This window comes from Macrobrachium rosenbergii, chromosome 52 (assembly GCF_040412425.1).
Source record: "Macrobrachium rosenbergii isolate ZJJX-2024 chromosome 52, ASM4041242v1, whole genome shotgun sequence".
NCBI classification, from domain to species: Eukaryota; Metazoa; Arthropoda; class Malacostraca; order Decapoda; family Palaemonidae; genus Macrobrachium; species Macrobrachium rosenbergii.
Genome location: NC_089792.1, coordinates 32791171 through 32818670, shown reverse-complemented (window position 1 = coordinate 32818670; position 27500 = coordinate 32791171). Strand labels below are relative to the sequence as shown.

At 37.7% G+C, this 27500-nt stretch overlaps 2 protein-coding genes across 2 annotated transcripts in view; both read right to left on the bottom strand.

Moving 5' to 3' along the window:
• The window catches only part of LOC136833791 (astacin-like metalloendopeptidase), a 12539-nt gene extending 10723 nt beyond the window's left edge, over window positions 1-1816 (bottom strand). The window contains exons 1-2 of the mRNA XM_067096049.1: window positions 1653-1816; window positions 772-832 (exon numbers count right to left, since the gene is read on the bottom strand). The gene's annotated coding sequence lies outside the window, so the exon portion shown is untranslated. The remainder of the gene's footprint in view (window positions 1-771; window positions 833-1652) is intronic.
• Window positions 1-27500, bottom strand: part of LOC136833955 (eye-specific diacylglycerol kinase-like) — an 850760-nt gene that overhangs the window by 254480 nt on the left and 568780 nt on the right. The gene's annotated exons all lie outside the window — the stretch shown is intronic.

The window sequence follows — 27500 nt, the reverse complement described above, 5'->3', positions numbered from 1 at the left end:
ACCAGGAAGCCTCATTTGCAGTTCCATCTCATTTAATCAAAGCTGAGAAAAGCATGATGAATTTGAACTGAATGTCATTTTAATGACTTATGCCATAAGTAGACATCTGTATTTTAGGACAGGGGAGGGTCTTGATGTTTTTCGGCTTATTACAAATGCCCTCTTTTCTTTATTGAATGGTAATTGCAAAAACGAAGAAAATATAAAGTTAGCTAACCATGCGCGCTTATATAGAGTAAGAAATCAGTTGAATTACGTACCGGTTATTAGTTATATAATCACAAACTATGAAAATCCGAATGGGATCCCAAAATTGCAAGGTAAAATTACAGGTAGCGAAATCTTGGGTAGGCTGTGACGGAAAATTCATTTGTTATTTTCTCACGTGAACTTACCATCCATTTTCAAAGGAAGAATATATCACTGATTATTATGTAGCTATGACTTACCAATTGTTTCTAATAATACTGTCTGGCCAGCCCTAGGAGAGCTGTTAACCAGCTCAGTGGTCTGGTTAAACTAAGATATTATTTAAATTTTGACAATGGCAGAAAAAGGCAAAAAAAGTCATAAGTACTGTTTTGGAAGCAAGGTTACAAAACTGGACGTAGTTAAAAACTCTCTCTCTCTCTCTCTCTCTCTCTCTCTCTCTCTCTCAATATTATATATATATATATATATATATATATATATATATATATATATATATATATATATATATATAATGTACATAACAATCAACTCCTACGTAGTGTTTAACTCATTACTCACATGAATATTCGTCAAAGGCCTCTTCAGACCTCTGGACATTTTTTGGAAATACCCCTCTGGCCTGTAGAGAAAAAGTGCAAAAAAATGAATAAATGTTTAGTTTTTTAGTTCAAGATATTAACCTATCATTTAAACTTTAGATACACAGTAATTTATATATTTCATCGCAGTGTTTATATTGAACAGTAAAAGGTTTCCAGTGGAGAATGTATTCAAGTTCGTTGCTAAACTTCCAGTTCTTCAGTGGAAGGTTGTGCATCGTGTGTACTATCCTAGCACTACGTAATGAGGTGTCAGTGGTGAGAAATCGTTGCAATAAATCCACTCATCGTACGCGCAGACAGTAACTAAATAAAAGAAAAGAATTTTCAGCCAGACTCGTTAGAAGGAAGGTATAATATCAACTAATATAAGTTAGGGAGACCATTGTTTTGTTGATGTTTGTTAATTCATGTGGCGCCATTCATTACATATAGATTTAAATCCCAACTAACGGTCCAAGTTCTTTTTTATTCATCAGACACAACACAACATAACAATTTAAGATAATTAACACTTTTAACTTTCAGACGTATCCCTTATTATGAGGCTTTAGAGAAAAATAAACAAGACATTGGTTTGACATTCATACTGTAACTGCCTAATCAGGATGAAGCCACGTGCAGAACACTCACGCAACACAAACAGACCATACATCTGAACACTGCGTCGTCCCTCTGCTCACCGCGTCATTCACCTACACCACTCACACTCTCGCTTCCTGGACACTGAGACCCTTCCGTTGCTTAGTACCTACACGAATGCATTTGTATGACATGGAAAAGATGAAAAACCAAACATGTACTAGCACATCAACTCGGATAAAAAATGTTATGACTAACTTTTATGTGGCAAAAGGCCATCGAAAAAACCAGAAAATGTTGCAGCAACTTCATAACTGGAACTGTTGACAGCAGACGATGTCCCGACCAGGATCCAGATTGTTGGCCGGGGTGAAGTAATGGTGAGTGCAGACGGAACGCAGCGATGGACATAGCACCTCACTAAACATATTTTTTTATAGAATTCCTGTCCCTGTTACGGCATTGCACCTGATAGCTTGTCCATAATTCTCAAGATAAGGCCTTCTAATACCTGTCCCTAAGCCCCGGTAACAACACAATCTTTCTTTTCAATACAATCTTGCGTCATGATAACGTTTCTGTTGCTGTGAAACTTTTCTTTGAACTTAGCAGTGTCTATAAACCTCACCGTCAATGATTACAACGGTACGTCATTTAACAAAAGATTGCTTCATCTTTTATTAATTCTCAGTTACATTTCTTTCTAATCCCAAAAAAGGAAAGATTGATTCTTTATGTTGTATTATATATAATGCCTATATTCCATTGTATTTTTAGATAGAATACTGAACATTTTTTCCATAAGTTATTTCGTCTTCAATGTGAACTGAAATGATATTCCCAATATAAATTTCACAGAATAATAATTTCTATAAAGTTAGTGAATGACCTTGCACATCTGACAATGTCTGTGATTTTGACTTTTATCCATTCCACGTATTTGTGTCAAAAACTGCTCTTCAGGGCTTCTATTCACGGAAGAAAAGCGCATTTTCCTTTAATGGAACGAGTCATTCCGACTGTGTTTTACGCCGTGTGGAACTTTTCTTGGTGAATAACTCAGGTGACCTTTTCGCGAGAGCATCTGTACTCTTCTTGAAATTCAACTGGAAATTAACATCATACTTTTGGTCATAGTTCTTCTGTCGGGATTCTTGTTAAAAACTTAATGGTCGCTGTTCAGTTTAATATTCCTAATAATTTTTGTGACTGGTACTCTTTCAATTTTCTGGTAGACTGAAAGTCAAAATGTCAGCCAAGAAGTCAATAAATACCTACTGCAGTACGAACACAACGACACTTAATGCAATTCTACACTAAGTAGTTTTTAATGTATGTTATGTTTCTGAAAATAATTTTAACCAACAAAGAATTTTTTAATTTTTTAAGCAACTAGAAATATTCATAAAATGAATAATATCTCTTCGAGTCACGACACCAGGTAATCCCCTATCAATCAAAGTGCGCATGAATGATGCATCTCGGAATTTGTTCTTGATAACTTAAAATAAGGCTTAACATAATGTGATGGTGTTTGTGGTTTTGGATGCTGTTACGCCTCTCTAATCTATTTTTGTTCAAATCAACTTCAAGATAAACTTAAACCTTTGTAAGTCAGGAATTTACTTGAATCATTTCCGACGCTCAATAAAGTTTATATAAACGTGCCATCTCAACCCAGCTGCTTTACAGCTGATAACACAAAGGACTTTGCAAAGATTTGATCGTTTATCCAAGGTTACAGTCTTCAGTTTAGCAGTTTTATCAGCATTATTCATAAATATATATATATATATATATATATATATATATATATATATATATATATATATATATATATATATATATATATATGTGTGTGTAACATGGGCAGTGTGTGTGTGTGTATATAATTATATAAATACGTACACACATATATATAATATATATATATATATATATATATATATATATATATATATATATATATATATATATATATATATATATATATAAATGGGACACTCACTTTAAATATTTTAAATATATATATATATATATATATATATATATATAAATATATATATATATATATATATATATATATATATATGCCATTTTTATACTGCACTGGTCACTTCCACATATCTTGTGAGTTGTATTAATTACAGTAACCTCTTAACTCCCTTAGATCCTGATATTGTTGGTTACAATTTCCACTGAGACCCTTGAATTCCGAAAAGAAAACGAATCAAGTCTCTTTCCAAGGTCGGAATTCAAACCAGGCTGAGTAAATAGACATATGTGTGTTGTCTTCATTTTCGCGCATTGTTCAACGTTCACTCAACTCATACATAAATGAAAGCAGAGAAAAGGTATATGAATTACATCTGCAACTAATATTTACGTAATTACACATGCATTCATATATGCATACAGAAACACACACACACATATATATATATTTATATGTATATATACATTACATACGCATATACATATACATATATACTAGTATATATAGTGGCTGTTATGACTGAGTGGTGGAGCTCTTCGGTTAAGTGTGTTATGTCATTGATTTGCTCCCGGCCTATTGCTCCCAGGACACCCAACTGCAACAGGTTACCAGTGCAAATTAGGTCAATAAAAAGGGCGTGGAGCGAGCAACACCATCCCTAAAGACTTTCTGAAAAAAACCAGAAGGCTCTATATCTCTGGGATTACCAAAAAAAAAAAATGTCCGAATAGTGAAAGAAAAGATATATATATATATATATATATATATATATATATATATATATATATATATATATATATATATATATATATACATACCTGGGTTATTATATATATATATATATATTACATATGTGTGTGTGTGCAAATTTGTTTCACTCATATACACATGACTTACGCCCAACAATTATAAATAATAAAAAAGCATCTGGCCAGAGTTCAAAATTGTGTCTTTTGTTTAGATACAATGATAGATAGTCGACTTTAACCAATTCTGAACCATTTGCCATATGCTTTGTATCATGTAAACTGACATTACAAGTACTCTACGTAAATTCGAACTCTGCTGAAAGCAGAATGTTACTTTTTCGTAAGCATAATACCCGCAATTTATCATTCAGATCTTTTACCTTTACGCAAGTTTTCTATCTTATCAACTTTCCAAAATTAGGGATGCAAAATATCTCTCTGTAACTATATGCTGAGGTCAAACATTCTGTCGATTAAAAACTGTCTTTTTATATAAAATGCTCAGTTTTACAGAGTTAACTCAGTGGCTGAACTTACCAGGTCTTATCCTTCATGACATAATTTTCATGGGCATGGATGAGAGAGAGAGAGAGCAAGGAGAAGAGAAGGCTCTTGGGTCTAAAATGTTGTTTTGGGAAGCTGGCGGTGAAAACGTGATACATGAAAACGAGAGGTTGGGCACTCAGTAAGAAGAAGATTCCTGTGACTCAAGTATTATCTTGTTTGCAACGTTAAATTCAACCACAGTTTTGGTAGTTTAGCATTGCTGCCATATTCTTCGCTAAACGTAGCAATTTCTAAGGTTTTCAAAAGAAAATGGTCTTTTATTACAGGCGACCTCCCATCGTGTAAAAGCTATGTAGTCCTTATCTGACGTGACAAAATTACGTATTCGCACTTCGTCCCCACAGTGAGCTCAAAGCAACCGGTATCACAGTTGGCTCTTATCACAGCATGACAAATCATCTGTTTTTAATCCAAGATAAATAATCCTAGTGACAACTAATTTTGTCCACGGGACACGAACATGACCAAATGTAGACCAGTATGAAAAGCTTCCCTCGTGCGCACCACACGCACGCTGTTGCATCACCATCATCTGTGGATAAAAAAAAGGGGGGTGGTTTTTCGCGGAACTGTTCCCTATGCTGCGTCCTTTAGGTTTGCTAAGTCCAGTCTATAAATTCATAGATGACTAAGCGAGAATATGTATTGTGATGACTATTTGCTATTTCAAATTTCGAGTGGAGCGCTCTTATGAAACAGTGCTATTCTTACACACATATATTTTTTACACACATATATTTACTGTATATATATGTACCATATTTATACACACAGGCATATACTGTATATATATATATATATATATATATATATATATATTATATATATATATATATATATATAGTTCTTCATGGAGGATGGGTAGAGGATCGGAGGCCCCATTTGGCCCAGCGTTCGACTCTCCGACCGACCAATGAACTCTTTTAGAGGAATTTATTTCTGGTGATAGAAATTCATTTCTCGTCATAATGTGGTTCGGATTCCACATTAAGTTGTAGGTCCCATTGCTAGGTAACCAGTTGGTTCTTAGCCACGTAAAATAAGTCTAATTCTTCAGCCAGGGTTGAGGAGCTGTTAATCAGCTCAGTGGAGGGTTAAACTAAGATATACTTAAATTATATATATATATATAGGCTGTATATATATATATATATTACTCTAACGCAAACTCAAGAGAATTCTCCCCCTTATGCCTCTCCATCTTTATCATCTTCATTCTTTCATTTTTTTTCAGAATTTTCGAGTTGGATTAATTAATGGTTTGGACACATTTCTGTTCTGAATCTGCTAGAAGAGTCTAATGCCATGCAGGGCCATTCGTATGTTGTTCTAACCTTATACTTCATCCATCTGTTTCTACTTTGTCTTGTTTACATAAAAGGAGAGTGCAAGAGCGGTGTGTGTGTCATGTGAGATCGTGTCGCAGTTGCATGAAGTGTCATATCATTAAAACAAACAAATGCAAAATAAAAAAGAAAGTAAACTCTAAAAACGTTGACGTTTCTTTCCATTAATGTAAAAAGCAAATTGACTTTGTCTTTTTAGATTGTTATTTGCTTACAATTGTCGGAGATGAAGCAGATTCATTTCTAGAAAGAGAGAAAGGATTAAAACTGTGCACGAGAAATTTGATTATTTCCTTTGTATGGTTTTACTGTTAATATATAACAGCTGCATACCTTTTCAAACAATTGCTCTGGAAAAAGCGCGGTTCAGATAAATTGTAATTTGGTGAGGATACCTCGGATATATATACAAAGTAGAGTAACAAGGCAGCGAGAGCGTTATTTGAATTCACAAACGGCATATAGGCCTATAACGGAAACCAAAGGTAGAGAACGGAAGAAAGACCTTTTGTTAAAAGATGTGGATGTGGATAACTGCGATTATTACAGACTACCAGTTTTACTTCGTCGGGTATCCAAGAATATTTATTTTGTCAAGTTTACAAGAAAAAAATGGATGCACGTCAGCCGAGGTGGCGGATGTTCAGGTGGCTATATCCCTAATCTTCACCAATAATTAAAACAACTTCAGTTCAAGAGACTAATCTTAGCGGCCCAGTATCCCACCTGGCCCGGGAGAGGGGAGGCTGACATTCCTCCCAACCCCAAGAACTCCATTTTTAATGTATGAATATTAGTTTTTAGAATCCGAAAGATTGGAACAATTTCGTTAAAATTTACTTTGAATTTAATTTTTTTATTCTCAACATAGAAATTTTCCAGCGCCCAAAGCAAATTCTGATGTTCTAAATCTATATTGTTTGGTCGCTATGCTGATATGTTTGCGTTTTTTGCAAAGTTTGTAAATGGATAACATTTACAGACGATGTAATAGTCGAGGCTTTCAGTGGTTCTGTCAAAACTATGCTGCTTGAAGTAATATTTTATTCAACAGAACTGATAAAATTTTTAGTTATCAAGATTACTTACTGTTTTTATTGGTTATTTCCTTCAATTTAAAGCTTCCGGATTCTTGTTCAAGATACGTTGATATCACCAACTGTCATAATTGTACATTGTAACGGAATATGAGTAGAATATTTAATGGACACTTTTTTAAAGTTTATAAACTTAGAACAGACATTCTTGTTCCAAGATACGTTAATATCACCAACTGTCATAGTTGTACATAATAACGGATGAATAGAATATTTAATGTACGCTTTTTTAAAGTTTATATATATATATATATATATATATATATATATATATATATATATATATATATATATATATATATATATATATATATATAAACCTTCGGTTTGTTGTTCAAGATATTGTTAATATCACCAACTGTCATATATGTACATTGTCACGGACTCGAATAGAATATTTAATGTACACTTTTTTTAAGATTTATATATATATATACATATATATATATATATATATATATATATATACATATACAGTATATAGGCCTATATATATACACATAGGAGTAGCCTACATAGTGTTCCTGAGTAGCAAAGCACAATAAATTCTGAACCTCAACATTAAATCATTGCTTTTATTATACCAATTTATTACATACTTTGGTTATTGTTTGTTGTTTTATTACTATATTCATTACATGATTAACATTGCATATAAACATCTAAGTTTATTAGGAGGCTAGCACAAAGAACTTTAGCCTATGGTGATGGCGTGTTGATTAAGCTGCGATCTATCAAAAGTCAGCTTTTTATCACCCAATCAGTACTACATTCAAAAGGGCCTTCTTTAGAAAAGATTTCCAAAAATCGAGTCTTAGTTCTCTTAGGACATTTTCAGAAACAATATTCATGTAGTGCTAAGGAAGTTATTAAATGACTAACTCATTCTAGACCAGCCCCACCTTGAATTTTGTTCCGACAAGAGGATTAGATAACATTCCCCAGCGACTATATTCATTTATCAAAAGGTCTAAACAATCTTCGTAGAGCAGATTACGGAGAAACAGGAAACACGTCAGAGATAATCGTCCTGATACGAAGATATCAACATGATAAAGGTACATTTCTAGAAAAGGGTGTGGAATGCGTGACTTCTTTCGGAGAGAAGGTATGATGGACCTTTATGCTAAACGTTCACTGTATCGCAGTAGCTGATACAACCATAAGGTTGAATAAGATCTAACTATGTATGTATATATATATATAGTATATATATATATATATATATATATATATATATATATATATATATATATATATATATATATATTACGCTTGAAGGTGTGTGGGTTTAGAAACTTACCACAAGGATGTTGCTGATCTGACTGTATCACCTACATGGGTAAAAATATGATGAGAGGGAACAGGGGCTTAAGGCTCTACTTTAGAGGGACTCTGGAGAGAAAATCTCAGGATGACTAAATTACATGATTTTACAATACAAAATCAGAAGACAAGGAAGAATAAGGGAGGCCACTAAGAGTCCTGCAGTAGCACGTAAATGAATAATAGATGTTAACTGGGTGCCGGGCATTAAACTTCTGCAATAGAGAAAGGCATAAGATCACTTGATATATTAACGGTAATAGCGAGGATAACAGGTTAGTGTTGAGGGCAGCGACAGACATCCTCTTTTCATAAAAACACACCACTGAAAAACTTGTGACATGAGTTTAGGATGACAAGTCAGGTCTGTGTAAAAGTTGCACTTGGAAACTGAATAAACATTTAAGAGAAGAAAAGATAAGTGATTGGACAACCTCAATTCCTTTGGAACTGAAGGGTTTGACTCCCAACCTTAATTCCTTACTGTACCTTAATTCTGAGGAGGTGGCTCTGTAGTCATACCAATGGAAGGACGTGGGGTTGGCACCGGGTTTAAGATACTAGGACTGAGTCATTCAGCCACAGATGGATGTTGGCTCTGAAGGAGCGGGCAGTCAAAAGATGGGACTTGCTTGGCGGTGTTCTGGTCTCTCTCTATGTCCTGGGATGGGGGCTATTTATCAACATCTAAGATCGCTGGCTTTTGAGCCCGGAAGGCATCCAGATGCATTCTGGGGATGTCCAACTTTCTTTTGGCGAATGCTGCTGGGGTTAACCTGTGCCTCCAAGTCATACAGGAGGCGCAGACTTCTCAATTAGTGCCTCGGGTCATTCAGGGTGGCCAAGCATCTTCTCTGAGTGCAGGTCAGTACCTGGAATAAGAGGTTTATCACGGTCATGGAGCTCAAGAGGGGATTATAGGCAGCATGGGACTAATAGAATGAGATTGAAGGGGCAATTATCACGACCGACCGTCAGTGTGTGTGGCAGCAAGCAAACTAATTAACAGGTTATCAAGTTGGTTTGTTGGAAATTTTACTTTATTCTTGAAAGCGAGTTGCCTTGGGCGTGATAACTCTCTTAGCAATATATATATATATATATATATATATATATATATATATATATATATATATATATATATATATATATATATATATATATATATATATATACTACACACACACACACACACATATATATGCATATATATACACATATATATATTATAAGGTTTAGAGGTTGTTTTGCTTTTGGAATAATTGTTTACTATCGTTTCCTTGTTGCCGGTGTGCACTCCTTACCCAGTGGTGTGCTTGTGTGTGGAGAGTTAATGTCTGTCGCCTTCACTTTGCTAGCAACAGTCAGGTTTTGTAGCTGCAACGAGTCAGTTTCTCAGCAGCCTAGCAGCAAGGAGACTTTATTGAACAGCAGGTATTAGCTACCTGTTGGCTTCGGCAGCTTGGGGATGGCTAAACCATGCCATCTGTGGAGCAGATTGGTTCCAGTTAGACAGCAGACATACCCAGTCTCATCGACTCAGCCGTGATCATCTGCGTGTCGGATGTGTTCCTATTATTAGCAGTCATGGGCTGCTTCGATGATTTCGCGGTGATCGTCTGATTGCGTTCATCCTCTTCGACAGCTGGGTCTGTCTCGACAGAGATTGTTTTTTTTTTTTTTTTTTTTTGTATTGGTGCTGCCCGAAGTTATTTGTATTAGCGCTTTTTATTGTTATTAGACTATTTATGCTGCATGATTATTGTTTGTGATTATGTTGTGTGCTGCGTGATTTTATATTATTATTTGTGCTGATTATTGATTGTGATGTTTTGTGCTGCTTGATCATGTTATTGTTTATGATGCTTTTTTTTCGAGATGTAGCTGTAGTGTTTGATATGTAGGCTATAATCTTGTTCACTAAAGTTAAAGTAATGTTTACTGTTTGTGCATTTTTGTTTTACTTTGATGTTCTTCGTAAAGCAACTGTGGTCTAGCTACATCTGTTTTTATTTTGAATTTAGTTAGCTGACTCTTTCACGGTTATTTGAACTGATAATGTGATTTGATTACTTTTTTTTTTTTTTACAAAACCTGACTCACTTGTAGATATGTATATAAGATATTGTAATAAATTAGTATTAAGGTAACTTCAGTGGTTTGTCTCTGATCCTGCCAGTCATTCCAGTCCCATGCTATTTGTTTTTTTTTGTTTTTTAGAACCTGTAGAACTGACAGCTGGTCATCACAATATATAATATACTGTACATATAAATCATTGTAACATTATAATCCTTTTTTTCCTTTGGACGTGATGGCACCAGAAGGTGTTGTCTATCAGTTTTCAACAAGTTTTTGTTGGATGAGGTTGCCTTCCCATGGTTGCTACCACACAGTCGTCTATCTTCCAGGTACATAATTTATCTCTCTCTCCCTTTTTCTCTGTCTCTCACTCTCTTTAGCTCTCTGTAACACACACACACTCACACACACACACACACACACACACACACACATATATATATATATATATATATATATATATATATATATATATATATATATATATATATATATATATATATATATGAGCTGTATGGTGCTAAGCAACAAGAAATAGACCTAGCACTAAACATCCTCCCATTTTCAGAGACAACATAAAAGTGTTGTACAACAGGAATAAATCAGGAGAGAGAGATAAAGCATCTTTATTTTATATACACTAAAATTATAAGCGACAATTTGATATGCCAATTGTATTAATTGTAAGGTATATAGGTCATGATATTCAGAAAGATCTACAAAATGCAAGAATGAATGTAAACAAAAACCAATTAGAATGGAGGAAGCAAAGCGAAGTAGTTGAACTGCAGTACAATAACTATAGGAAGATGACGCACATGGAAGAGTTGGAGTCTCTGTGAGAGTATTATTAGTGAATATAAAACAAGCAAACTTGTATCATATGTTGAGAAATGGACAAAAGAAAATAGAAAAAAGAAAAACCAAATCAAGGAGAATGCCAGCAGACCAACCGAGGCGCCGTTGCAGAGGCAAAGGCAAAGTCTCAACCCGGAACCTGAATATAAGTCTACTATTCGACATAATTGTGTATCGTTGGAGTCGCGATGTTGAGTTGTGTCGTATTTTGGTTAATATTTCCGATATATTTTTATAGCATGTGTTTTCAAGTGTTTTGCACAACTTATAGGAAGCATCGGACCAGAGTGTTAACTTTGATAAACTTTGCAAGAGAATCTAGTTTACAGTATGCAACTCTGGTAAGTAATATGAACAGTTTGGGTTTCAAATACCATGACCAGGAAAATCTGCCCATCGTAGGCTACATGTATCATAAAAAGGAAGAAAGGGAAAGGGTAAATTTTTAGGTAATTCTAAAGCCGGCTGTCCGCGGTGAAGCAGACTATGGCAATTGACGTTTTCCTGTGTTATTTTTTTGCTTTACAAGAATTTAAAGTAATATTTTGTCGGCCGGCTGTAACTGCTGTCATTGACCTTTGAAGACTACGCGATTTGAATTGCCTAACGCAGAGTAGGTCTAAGCCGGCATTCCAGCAAGCCCCCAACCCCTCCATAGCTAATACGGCAAAATTGTAACCAGTAAACACCCTAAAAATACCAACATAACGTACCCAAGAAGTGTTTTACTGGTTACAATTTTGCTGTATAAGCTATGGAGGTGGGGGGAAACTTGCCGCGGAATGCTGGCTTAGACCTACCCTGTGTTAGGTAATTCAAGTCATGTAGTCTTCAAAGGTCAATTACAGTTACTGACAACCGGCCGACAAAATATTACTTTATATTCTTGTAAAGCAAGTAAAATAACATAGAAAAACGCCAGTGCCACAGTCTAGCTCACCGCGGACAGCCGGTTTAGAATTACCGTTTATTATATGTTGGATGATGTTTTTTCGGAAACTCGTTTGGGTAGGCCTAGTTTTATAGATACTGGACCAACCTTCTATTCAACAATTATTGGGGACTGTATTGGAAACCTGAGTGTTTGGTGCCAGGAAAAAACAAAAAATGGTGAAATACAGGTTTATAATCTAACCAACCCTAACTAAGGTCATTAAGTCCTTTAACTGGCCATGGTGGCAGTTTGCCCTTTTCCTGGACCTTCTACCTAGCTTAACCTCACTCTCTGTAACAATGTAGATATATACATGCACCTCTTAGACATTTTGTTATCTTCCATTGTCTCTAAACCTGTACTTTGTTTCAGTCTATACCTACTGTATTTCTGTATTAAACACATAAAACCACTTATATATATATATATATTATATATATATATATATATATATATATATATATATATATATATATATATACATATATATATATATATATATATATATATATATATATATATATATATATATATATATATCAATATATATATGTGTGATATATTATATTCCTAAGTTCTGGGGTCTGTTGAAGCATATAAGGTTTTCTTTTATCATAGGCTGCCTTTGAGGACTAACAGAAAGCACCCGGATTGTAATAAATTGATGGGGACTAGGTGTGACTTACCTTAATTATCAACAATTAAGTTAGGGATTGAAAGGTCGCCAAATGAGTCACTAGTTACGTTAAGATGAATTTATTTACAATGAAGCAGTCATGAAATTAATCTGAAAACTGATGATCCAACAGGCAAGTCAATAAAATGTGAAACACTATTAGACCGTGAATAGCAAGTCTCTGAAGTAGGAAGCAGTTAATGCTGATTGAATGAGTTGCAAGGTTCCGGCACTTGTGTGCAATGGGAAGGGAACTGGGTAGTTCCCCTGGGACTGCGTGTCAGACTCTCTGGCTTATCAGAAATGGCAGTACTTCTAAGTATAGGCAAATTGATTCACAAGGCTGGGTTGACTGCTGTGTGGGTGCAGAGTAACAGGATTCCTGGAAGAGAAATCCAAGTTAGCATTCCAAATCAAGGAGTTTCTCTCGTACAGCACTTTAAGTCTGCACCATGGAGGAATTGCTTAATGAAATTTAATTAGCCCTTGGTTAACACTATGGTGGGAATAATCTAATTCTGATCACTAAATTGACTTAATTTGAGCTTAGGACAAGTCATGGTGGCGAATCATGGGCTGCTTTGCTGGCAGGTTTGCTTAACAAAGGGGGCTTTGCTTAAGAGAATGAAAAGATGGAAGTTCGGAAAATATGGAGAGAAATTCACGAGAAGGAACAGAACTAGCAGGGAGTTGCATTCATAGACGTACCTTAACCTGTTGTTGCAGAGCTCTTGCAATTAGATCTGGATACTCTGGCGACTGCAATCCAGCCAATGTGAAGAAATGATGTGGTGCTTTTAGTGTGTTTCCTCTGGCTGCAGCGACGCGCCTGATGGTGTAGTGTTGGCCCCAACAGCTCGACGCCTTGGGGTATGGGTGAGGCGGACAACAGGCGTACAGGGTCGAATCTGAAAGCAGTTCTCATTGTAATGGTTCATACAGAAAGAGGCCTTAAAATCAAGTTCCAAAGTTCAAAACAGTAGCCCTTTACCCCATTTTCGCCTTGGTTAAATCTATTTAACTGAGAAGCAGATTTGTTGTAATTTCAATCCCGTAGCTGCAGGCCAAAAGGGGGACGAATGAAAATATGTGAGAGCCTCATAAAAGGCATTCACTCTTCTTAAGGGCGTGAAGGCCTTGTCTAAGTAAGTTATTCGTCTCGACTAGACAGTTAGCTTCCCTAAATGAGTTGTGCTTTTGCACTGCAATAGCTAAATGGACCTACCTAACTGCTAAGAGGGGTACTAGTTTTGCTAACTTACTTACTACAGCAGAGCCTAACCTATACAATGGTGCCTACAGACTTCTACTGGCTGTCTCTGACGACAGGGGAACTCTACTCCTAGGCAATGGTACATGGTAAATGTGTCTTTTGACATAGCCTATTATCCTATGGTTCTGGCACTAAATTAAATGACACTGACCTAACTCAATGTAATTAATTGTAGCTTACGCAAGGCTTTATGGAATAACATGCAATAAATTTGGACATGAGCAACCTGATGGGTTAATTATGGTAAGTGACCAGGAGGTGTACCAGCCTGAGTATTGGATAGTCTTTTAGGTTAGGTTATGAACAGGGTTAGTATTACAAAATGCCTAGGGTGTTAGATGTTAGACTACTTGGGCAGAGATCACGCAGGCTACCTTCTCTGGGTAGGTGCCAGGACCACTCTGAGATGGAAAGAGGAACTGTGCCAATGGGATAAAAGTGCCCAAGGAGAGCTTATGGCTATTATTGGTTAATTGGATCTCTTCCGCCCCTTCTTCTTCTTTGGGGGTCTCCAAGGTCTGGCTATGCCATTCCTAGGAGGTGACGAGGGCACCGACTCTGAGGAAAGGCCAGAAGTGCCTGTAGGAGCAGGATCAGGGGTAGCCCTAGTAGCTACAGGCTGGTCCCTTACTTTGGCTGCTGCAACAACCGTCGTAAGGGTGGAGCCAGCGTCTGTGTCCTGGCTGGACAGTTCCTGGTCGACCAGAGAAGGTGTAACATTAGGGTCTGCCAGAGGGTCATCCTCGGCAGATGAAAGTGATTGGGAAGAAGAAACGTCAGGGGTTGGAGGCTCACAATTTGCGATGACTAGTTCGGTGAGGTTTGGAGGATCTCCTGTAGGAGGATCCGGGTCATGGTTTGGATCCGGCACTGGCACTAACTCGGGGCCAGGCACAGGGATTAAGGTTAGTAGAGGGGCTCCGTCCGAGATAGATGGAGCTTGGCACTGCTCAGTGCTCTCAAGTGGCACTGGCAGAGGATTGGAGTCAGGCGTGGCTGATGAGGGACCCGGGGGTGCAAAACCCCTCGGTGTACCTGAGGTAGTGGGAGACAGAGATTCCTGTCTTGGGTGGAGGGCAGAGCCTCTAGGAATGGTTGTGGATGTGGTATCCATTGCAGCTTGCTTGCTAGGGCACCTTGCCCAATTTGCGGAGTGCCCTGTTACGTTGCAGGTCTTGCAGCGGTACCTGGTGATTTCCCTTCGTGGTGAGGGAGGAGATTTTTGGTGGCCATCCTTTTGTGAGGATTGAGGACTGGGCCTGGAGTTGGTTTGAGAATGTCCTTTCCGTTGCACACCTTGGTGAATGGAAGGTTGGGCTGACGGTGGCACGCCTGTCACAGTGGCGGTGTCCCGGTCAGGTGGTTTTGGAGTGGCCTCCCTGGTGGAGGTAGATAGGCAACAGAGTGGCATGGGGGACGGACATCCCCAGAGGATGTCTCGTCCCAACAGGAACTCCACTCCGTGCCTGATGCTATTCACCACGCCAAGGCGGTGAGGTTGTGTGCCCCAAGGGGTGGTTACCTGAAGTTCGACTGTGGGAATGGTCTTGGTTTGCTCCTCTATCCAAGTCATCGTCCACCTGGTCTTTTCATCAACAGTGGCACTGGCTGGCACTTGGGCCCGATCAATCAGGCTAATGTCTGAGCCAGTGTCTACTGTAGCTGGCAGGCTCACTGGTAGGCTAGAGCCATCCAGAGGTGCCACTGAGATGGACTGAGTCCAGACCCGCTCAGGGTGAGACATCTCTGGCGGCACAGCCATGGAGGATGTGGCACAAATCAGGTTGACATGCTTGGTAGAGGACATATGCTTCGGGCAGCCAGGATATCTGGCAGAATAGTGCCCTGGAGTTCCACAGTCTCGGCAGGGTCCCTTGGGATGGGCTGATCTTCCTACAGTGACGGTCGGTGGAGAAGGTTGAGCAGACGTAGAAGGAGAGGACTTCTGGTGGTGGTTAGTAGGCTGCCTATTGTTGCCCAACTTGTAGCGGCAATCAGCTTCAGCATGGCCGAACTTTTTACAGTTTGTGCAAGTAGGCTTGCTGGGCAGGCCGTTCTTTGGGTGAGTCGAGCCTGAGAGGTACCCAGGGGGCACTATGTGGTGGTGAGACATGCTGTGGGACTGGTTGAATGTTTCCCAGGAATCGGCCATATGGCAGGCTTCCATAAGTGTGGTGGGCTGCTTATCACTGAGATATACAGCAAGGGCCCAGGCACACATTGGAAAAGATCCTCCAGCATGGTCCGATTGAATAAGTCCTCAAAGGTCGTGCATGACAGGGAGTCAAACCAGCGGGTACCAGACTGGGTCTTGTGACAGGCCCATTCCGTCCAGGACCAGCCGACTTCCTTGGCAAGACCTCGGAACCATTGTCTCCATTTCTCCGGGGTTATCTCGTAGGCTTTGGTGATGACCCTATGGACTTCGGTCATGTCGCCTCTTTGACTCTTCTCCAGCGAGCGGAGGGCTGCCTTGGCTTTTCCTTCCATGTGTTTGGTAAGCACTAAGGCCCTCTCTGTCTCAGTGGTGTTGTAATTGTCAAAGAGCGCCTCGATCTCTTCTAACCATGCTTCCGGCTCTTCCTCAGTCCACTTGGGGACTAGAGAATTAAGGCTTGAGAGCAGAGCATTTGGTGCAGCAGGTGTGGGGTTGGAGGCTTGTTGGAGCGCCATAGCTTCTTCAGCTTTCCTTCTTCTTTCTTGCTCCTTCTCAGCTCGAGCTCTTTTTTCTTGAGAGCTCTTGAGCTTGCCTTGAGAGCTTTCTCTTTCTTGAGAGCTAATTGTGCTGCCTTCTCTGTTCGGCTTCTCTTCCTCTGTCTGTCTTTCTTCTGTCTTCTCTTCTCTCTTCTGTTCTTCCAGCTGCTCTTTCACCCACTGGGTGAGTTCCCGTCCTGTGAAACCTGCATCCTTGCCCATGTTCATGAGGGCTTGGTGCTGTTCTAGAGACATGGTTATAGTTTATGAGGATGACTAGGGGAAATGGTCTGTGACGATGGGGAAGTGTCCCGTAATTTGGTGGCACTTCAGTGGTGTGGCACCTTTTCAATAAGGTGGCACTGTGGTTGAGTGTGCCATGCGAAGGTCACACTGATGGAGCGATCCTGAAGGAGGAATGGTCCTTATGGGCAGATACTCTGGTAGATATGGAAGTGATCCTGAAGGTATAATATTCCTTATGGGTGGAAACACTTGGAAAATGGTAGTGATCCTGAAGGAGCTAAGGTCCTTATGGGTGGATACACTGTTGTTGGCACTCTGTATCTCAGGTACAGGTGCAGTGGCTTATATGTGATTACTTTGTCTTGGTGGCACTGGGGTGCCGGTGTGCTCTGGGGAGCAACACTAAAAGGCAGTGCAACCAAACTGCACTGAAAGAAATGGCACTCTGCCTGAGGCAGAATGTAAGTAAGGAGTAAGAGGGAAAATAGAAAGGTAAGTGCTTCAGTAACTTAATTGGTTGGCAGTGCCTCAGATTAGTGGCACTGTGGAAAGGGAAACCCTTGGGTTTGCACTCGTGGGTGGCTAGTCCTAAGAACTAGTGGTTGCTTCCTGACATGAGGAAAGGAAGCCTTCTCCCTGACATGAGGAAAGGGAGGTTATGGGGTTTGCACGCAATATGCGATTTGGTGCTTGCGGTATATGCAAGTCTTGAATAATGGATACCCACTCGTGCACGACAGTTGATAACTGTTATTAAATGGCGGTACGTACGCTCTATGAAACGCACGAGAATTCACTCCGTGGCTGAAGCACTTAATGGAAATATAAAGAAAGGGAGACGTTCAATGGACACGGGCACGTATATAAAATTGCGCACTATGTGTGAATGAGTAAAAGGAATAATTGAATGGGATCTTAAAAGATCAAAGGTTGGGTAAAATGAAAAAAAAATTTTTTATTGTACTTGGCTTTATGAATTAGTGGGTTTATTTTCCAATACTCATTGATTAATTTTTAGTATGCCCCTTGTTATGATCTCTCTCTCTCTCTCTCTCTCTCTCTCTCTCTCTCTCTGAGAGCGTCTCTTGTAATGGAATGTATTTGTAATTATTCGTTGATTTAAGTGACTCTACCTTTTCTTATGATAAATTACGTTGTGCAAAATTATGCTGTTACTTTTTTTTTTTTCAAAAATTGACTTTTGGTATTTACGTAATTTTACTGGCTAGCTCCCGTCATGACAAATTATATGGTGGAAAAAGGGTTTTCAAATTATTCTCAAAAGTATCAAGGTATTTTCGTTAGGGTTACGTTAGGGCGAAAAGCAATGAAATTCGTTCGGCGTGAAAGAGAGATGTGGAACTGAGGTGAGCGGGGAAAATGGCTGATAGCTTACTCGTTTCTCTCGATCGAGTCACAGTCAACAATGATGATTTAGAATTTGAGGAAAAAGGAACACTTGACTTTCTTGGCTGAAGGCGAGTTTTGAATGCACAATTGAATTATTTAACTTAAAACATCAGCAATGCCTTTACTTTACTTAAAACATGAAATGCAAGTTTGAATTGAATGACGATCTTTGAATTGTTGGAGTGTGTTGGGAGGACAGGATGATGAGCATGTGCCAAGCTGACACTGACAGCCAACAGCCTGGACTGTGGACTGCCAGAGTTGCTACTACGTGTTTTAATAATGCGAATTTTCAATTCCTACATCACAGACAGAGAAATTGTACACTTTCTCTGCCGTAACTGTTTTGAACAACACTCTTAGCTAACTGTTTCTGGCTAACACATGCAATAAATCCCTAGCAAAGCACTTCCTAATTCCTAATGATCAGTCATCTGGCAACCCAGCACAGCTGCTATTATTCTGAAGATACAAAGTTTTTGGCAGCTACTTCTGCGTCGCTAACTTAAGAACCTTTGTGCTTTCGCCTATCTTATGAAATTCTAACTACGAGATTTTGTTGCGTTTTTTCTCCCATTTATTTTTCTTAATAATAACACTTTTCCCTGTCTCATTCCTAACGCTTTCTTAATTTTACAAGACTTATGATAATAACCCTTACCTGTGCACTCTTGCTTCACCTTGGTCGCCCTTTATTGCCTTTGTGAATAATGGGATTAAATTAATTGCTGTAGCAGTCCTGGTTTGTTTCATTCCTAGTTTTAGCAAATAGCAAGGCTAGTTCGTGCTAGTCGTCTAGGAGTCCTGGCAAGGTCGCCACTTTTACGCCCTGGGGTCTGTTGGAAGAATGTAATGGGAGTTTTTTCATGGACTGCCTTTAAGGGCCAACAGAGAGCACCCAGAATGTCATAAAAATGAATGGGAAGGGTGTGACTTACCTTAATCATCAGCAATTAAATCAGGATTGGAAGGTTGCCATGGGAAATGAGTCACTAGTTACGTTAAGATGAATTTATTTACAAATGAAGCAATCATGAAATTAATCTGAAAACTGATGATCCAGCAGGCAATCAAATAGAATGTGAAACACTATTAGACTGCGAATAGCATGTCTTTAAAATAGGAAGCCGTTAGTGCTGATTGAATGAGTTGCAAGGATCTGGCACTGGTGTGCAATGGGAAGGGAACTGGGTAGTTCCCCTGGGACTGCGTATCAGACTCTCTGGCTTATCAGAAATGGCAGTACTTCTAAGTATAATTGATTCACAAGGCTGGGTTGACCGCATGGGAGCAGAGTAACAGGATTCCTGGAAGAGAAATCCAGGTTAGCATTCCAAATCAAGGAGTTTCTCTCTCATGAAACTTAAATATACACCATGGAGGAATTGATCAATTAAATTTAATTAGCCCTTGGTTAACACTATGGTGGGAATAATCTAATTCTGATCACTGAATTGATTTAATTGGGGCTTAGGACAAGTCATGGGGGCGAATCATGAGCTACTTTGCTGGTGGGTTTGATTTAACAAAGGGGCTTTGTTTAGAGAATGAAAAGTTGGAAATTCGGAAAATAATAGAGAGAAATTCAGGGAGAGAAACAGTAACTGGCATGGACTAAATGCTCCGGATGTACCTGATACCTTTTGGATGTTTTGAGCTCTGAGCATATACAGGTCTCGGCCTCCAGAGTCGATTGGTCTTCGCCAGTGGAAAGGAAGACATAGGGATGCCACTGCCGACACGTCTGTGACTGGGTACAGAATGTTGTGGCGTCCAAGACTCGGCCGCTCCCCTGTTGTTTGCTCCCAATCCCAGGGCACTGGCCATCTGCAAGAAGCCACACAGCCAGCATAAGGTTGTAGGGAAAAATAGGTCTTATAGTTAAGGACTTAAGAGTTAGGATCACAGCCTACCTACAACCCGGTTTCGCCCCTATTCACTAACGGCTACTTGACCCCACAAATCACGTGATGGGGGGGGGGCGAAGGAGTGGTATTGTTCTACCCCAGGTCAGGTGACCTGGGTATGCAACATGAGTTTACAAAGGTAAAAAGTAACTATGTTGCATACACAGCATCCTGCATAGTCTAGTGGTATATAGTCTAGTATACAGTAGGTCTATGATCCGTTAAAGCAGAATAGGTCCTTTAACCTACGTTTCTGTAGCCAAGTAAGAGTAAAATTTTCAACTTTTTATAAAAAAATTTTATTTTATACATGGAAAATTGAAATATTATTGAAAGGATTACCATAAACTTTTATTTTATGCACAGAAAATAAGAATGTAATTTAAACAATAGCACGAAACACAACATTGCAGCATCACTGAACACTCCTGACTCCATTCATATTTTCCTGTTTTTTTACCATTTTTAGGGAGATGTGTATTATGATTTTATTTCAGGGGATAATATAACGTTTCTTTTTGATAATCAGCAGAACTTATTTTAGTTCGGTAAAACAACCATTGCAAAATAAATGAAGATGAAAAGAACCACAGATTAACCAACTTTTCGAAACCATTGCCAACCAATCAGCTTCAAGGAATGGTCGTGACGTAATCAGTGGGCGGGGCTTAGCTGCAAAGCACGGTGAACTTTGCTGTAGTGCAGCTATAGTCTGACTACGATGGGATGAGAATCATGAGATTTGAACAAGGCCATATTAATTAATGTTCACCATAACCTCTTCAATTTAGTCGCGTTTATTTTCAAAGGACCCCTTTCAAGAAATCTTACTGTGTATTCTCACTCTCGCCCTACTTCCCTGCAGTTTTTCGTGGCGGCTGCAGCATTCACTAGGAAACATCAGCTCTAATGGCCTTGTTCGAATCTCTCTCATCCCATCGTAGACAGACTAGCTTTAGGATAGAGCCTAATTGCACTCAAAAGATACGGTACACATTTCATCCATGCTAAATTCCATTACTAATATTGTGTTCGTACAAAAAAGCAAAAATGCTCGATATGATTTCGTTGTCAGTCGCTAACGAGTGACTTTTCTCAGAACCGAATTGAACCGAGAAGTTTAACCGATATTTCACTAGAATTCACACAAGCGCTACTCGACTTGAAACTCAATATCTTATTCACATAGTACCTGTTTAAGTTTGAGACATCACGTAATTCCATTATTAATGATGTTTCATAGATGTTTATAAATGAATGGGTTAAATATATGAAAGTACGGTTGCCTCACCTCATAGAGGTGGGATGTCTGGGAAATCGGCCACAGGCAACAAAGTTTCTGCCTCGTCAAATTTTCCGCCACTCTCTCTAGGCAGTCAGTGAGTGATGACCCAATTGCAAATGTAAATTCAGTATCAGTAAACCATTCATAAATGTAGAAACGGCTAAAAAACTCAAATACAAAATTTTAGTATAAAAAATTTCATTCTACAATTGCTATTTTCCTTTCTTGCCTTGTGAATATACATGGAACAAATTTTCCGCCATTTCCGTAATCTTCGAAGTGTGACGTCATCATCCGTTTCTCGGGCGAATTTCCGCCAAAATGAGACAGATATGGAGGTCAGGGGGGATACAACAAAGGGGGGGGGGGGCGTAGGGCTTTACTCTGCAACCTGATAAATTATGATGAAAGCGAAAAGAAGTAGGAGTCTTTTCTCAATCAGTATAGAAAGCGAGTGCCATTATAATACGCACAATGCTAACCATACCTGAAGAGATAGACACTGGCACTTCTTCAAGCAATACAATTTGAAGACATATAGCAAATGTATCCACTCAGAAGCGCGCGATCATATAAACGCAACTCTTCTTTGTGGGTAATTTTTTTTTTTTTTTTTTTTTTCTTTGTCGTCGAGAATAATACGGTGAACTCATCCCGATTGTTGTTGTTGCTGTTGCGGAGACTAGAGTAATGTTCAACAAAAACCTGGGCCGGGTCAGTGTTGGGTGGTACTGGAATCAGGCGCTCTTGCTTAATTTTCACATCATCAGCGGTGGTTCGTCCAAACCGAAGCCTTTTCAATATGCGTATTATAATGGCACTCGCTTTCTATACTGATTGAGAAAAGACTCCTACTTCTACTTTTTGCTTTCATCATAATTTATCAGGTTGCGGAGTAAAGCCCTACGCCCTACCCCTTCCTTTGTATCCCCTGACCTCCATATCTGTCTCTTGTGGCTGGGCTTTACTACCCCTTTTGTGATTTCATCACTTTTTTTGCCTGTGATTTCAGTCCTTTTTGCAATGGCAACGCCCTAGATCGAGAAAAATGTGGTAACAAAGGAATGGGGTTGTTTAGGTTTTAGATATATTTTTTTTCTTAGACCTATGTGGCTTCTCCGTGATAATGGTCAGTCAGCTCAGCTCGTTTGCTGCATATTATTAATTTATATATATATATATATATATATATATATATATATATATATATATATATATATATATATATATATATATATATATATATATATATATATATATATATATATATATATATATATATATATATATATATATATATAACATTATATGTGTGTGTGTGTGTGTGTGTGTAAATTTTTTATAAGGAAAATTTCAATTTCATTTGACAAAGGCCAAAACCAAACATATATAGGCAAATTCAATGTGTGTGATAATTTTTAATTAAGACTAGACCACCCATGACCCGTTGGGTCACTTTTTTGTTACTACATTTTTAACAAAAACCCATACCCATACCCAACCCATACCACCCATACCCATACCCATACCCATACCCATACCCATACCCATATCTATATACCATACCCATACCATACCCATACCCCATACCCATACCATACCCCATACCCATACCATACCATACCCATACACCATATCTGTACCATACCCATACCCATACCATACCATACCCATACCATACCCATACCCATACCCATAAACCATACCCATATATATATACCATACCCATACCCATACCCATACCCATACCCATACCCATACCCATACCCATACCCATACCCATACCATACCATACCCATACCCATACCCATACCATACCATATACCATACCCATACCCATATCCATACCATACCCATACCCATACCCATATCCATACCAAATCCACATACCCCATACCACCCAACAAACATCCATATATTATCCATTTTACCCCATACCATCCATACCACACCATACCTATATACCACCCATACCCATAACCCCATACCCATACCCCCATATCCAATACCATACCCATACCATATCAGTACCACACATATACCATACCCATACCATATACCCATACCCATACCCATACCCATACCCATACCATATACCCATACCCATACCCATATATCCATACCCATACCTATATAAAACCAACCATACCCATACCCACATATCCATATACCCATACCAACCCATACCATATGAAACCCATACCCATTCCATACCATACCCATACCATACCCATACCCATACCCATACCCATACCCATACCATACCATATACATACCATACCCATACCCATTAAGTATACCCATACCCATACCATACCATACCACCCATACCCATTCCATACCCATACCCATACCCATACCCATACCCATACCCATACCATACCCATACCATACCCATATCCATACCCATACCCATAAATATACCCATACCCATATCCATATACCATACCCATACCCATCAAACCCATATACCATACCATACCCATATAGATACCATACCCATATCCCATACCCATACCCATACCATACCATACCATACCCCTCAGTACCATACCATACCCATATACCATGTACCATACCTAACATAATTAAACCAAGCCCCTATACTAATACCTATCATGGCTCACCAATCAAAAGGGAAACACCAGCATCCCAGGGGAGGGGGAGGGAAGGGGGGGAAGGGGAGGGAAGAAGGGGGAGGGGAAGGAAGGGAAAGGAAGGAGGAGGAGGAGAGGAAGAAAAAAGAAGGAGGGAGGGGGAGGGGGGGGGGGAAGGGGGGAAGGGGAAGGGGAGGGGAGAGGAGGAGGGGGAAGGGGGAGGGAAGGGAAGGGGAAGGAAGGGGGAAAGGGGGAAGGGGAGGGGAAGGGGAGGGAGGGGAAGGGAGGAGGGGAGGGGGAGGGGGGGAAGGGGGGAGGGGAGGGGGGGGGGGAGGGAAAGGGGGGGGAGGGAAAGGAAGGGGGGAATGGGGGGAGGGAGGAGGGATAGAAGAAGGAGGAGGGGATATATATAGGAGATAAGAGGGAAGGGGATATATGGGAGGGAAAGGGGGGGGGGATAGGGGGGAAGGGGAGGGAAGGAGGAGGGGGGGATCTAACAGCTAGGATAAAAAGGAATTGAAATTGAGGATTGATATATTAAGGGAAGAGAGGGGAGGGGAAGAAATTAACAAACTTGGGAGGGGGATTAAAGGGGGGGGGGGATAAATTTTTGATCTTTGCCAGGGAGGAAAAAAGAGGAGAGGAAAAAGGAAGAGTAAGTCAGCCATTTTTCTTCTTCCTAACACCACTTGCTATTCTACACCACTTGCTATTCACACACATTAAGAAAACGGCGTCTCTTCTAATGTTGTGAGCAGTCCGTACCTGAGCATCAGGAAATTTGAATTTTGGGGGCTAATTTGAATGGCCCACTGTAACTTTAAAATTCATTATTTCAAAAAACAAACCCCGAAAGGCACCCCTCCAGAATACGAGCTTTCAGAAAAACTAAGTTTCACGGCTGTATCTTTTACCGTTATTGCTCCACAGGTATGTTAGGACCCTCACCCACCCACCCACCCACCCACCCTACCACATCCCCTGAACGCCAAAAATCGATATCTGGATCTCCGGAACGGCTGAACGGATTTCGATGAAATTTGGCACGATTAGAGACCTTAGTGGGAAACCTCTAAAGCCAGAGTTTCATCCCGGAAATAATATATATATATATGCATATATATGCATATAATATATACTATGTATATAAATCTTATGTTATATATATAAATTATATATATATATATATATATATATATATATACATATACACACTTATGTATACAGGTAGATTAAATATATATATATATATAAATAATATATATATATATATATATATATATATATATATATATATATATATATATATATATAATCTATCTATATACATATGTATATAAATATATATATATATATATATATATATATATATATATATATAAATATATATATATATATATATAATATATATAATGTATATATATATATATATATATATATATATATATATATTTATATAAAATCTAGCTATATACATAAGTGTATATATATGTATATACATACATAGATAGTATATATATATATATATATATATATATATATATATATATATATATTTATATACATAATATATACTGTATATATACAGTATATTATATTGTTTATATTAGATTTATACATATATATAAATATATATATATATATATGCATATAATATATATTACTTATATATGCAAAAGAGATTGAGTGTGGAAGGTATTTATTTATTTATTTATATATTTATTTATTTATTTATTTATTTATTTATGTATGTATATATACACATATATAAATAAATAAATAAATAAATAAATAAATAAATAAATAAATAAATAAATAAATACCTTCCACACTGAATCTCTTTAAATATATAAAATAATATATATTATATATATATATGCATATAATATTTTTATATAATATAAATCTAATATACACAATATATATACTGTATATATACAAATAAATATATATATATATATATATATATATATATATATATATATATATATATATATATATATATATATATATATATATGCACACTTATATATTATACACACACACACATATATATGTATATATAAATAAACAAATAAAACAAATAAATAAATAGATACCATCCACGATCGAATCTCTTTTGTCTTTTTTCTGCTTACTTCCCTCTATTCTTTGATAGTTTTTGGAATGGAAGTGTATCACTTCATAATCAGGTCATTGTGATTGTGACGTAACTATATATATATATATATATATATATATATATATATATATATATATATATATATATATATATATGTATGTATGTATGTATTTGATAATAACAGGACCTTGTTCAAATAGGATGGCATGCAATGGGGACTATATTCACATAAGTTACAAGCTTTCAAGGAATAATACGCACGTACATACATACATACATACATACATACATGCACACACACACACACACATATATATATATATATATATTATATATTATATTCACATAAGTTACAAGCTTTCAAGGAATAATACACACGTACATACATACATACATACATACATATATATATATATATATATATATATATATATATATATGTATATATATATATATATATATATATATATGTATATATATATATATATATATATATATATATATATATATATATATATATATATATATATATATATATATATATATATATACATTACGCAAACATTATCTTTCACCGCACGTCTTGTCCCATAAAGAGAATGGCTCTAAAAGGCGTTAGCCTTGCGATGCTTCCTTCCATGAAATTTTGTAGATAAGTCCTTGATCTTTATGAATTTTCCTCAGCAATTCTTGTACATTACGATTAACAACATGGACAACTGTTGATTATTGAATGCCTGAGAAATGAAACACTGCCTTGGTTTTTGAACGACTGATTTTATTCATTAGATGAAAACATTCAACACACAACATCAACGATCAATGTGAATATTATTGACACATTATTCAGTAACGGCTGCATTCTTCTCTCTAAATATATTGACATTTACAATTTTTTTTTCTTTCGTTTGTGACATTGATAAGAATTTTTTTTAATGTTC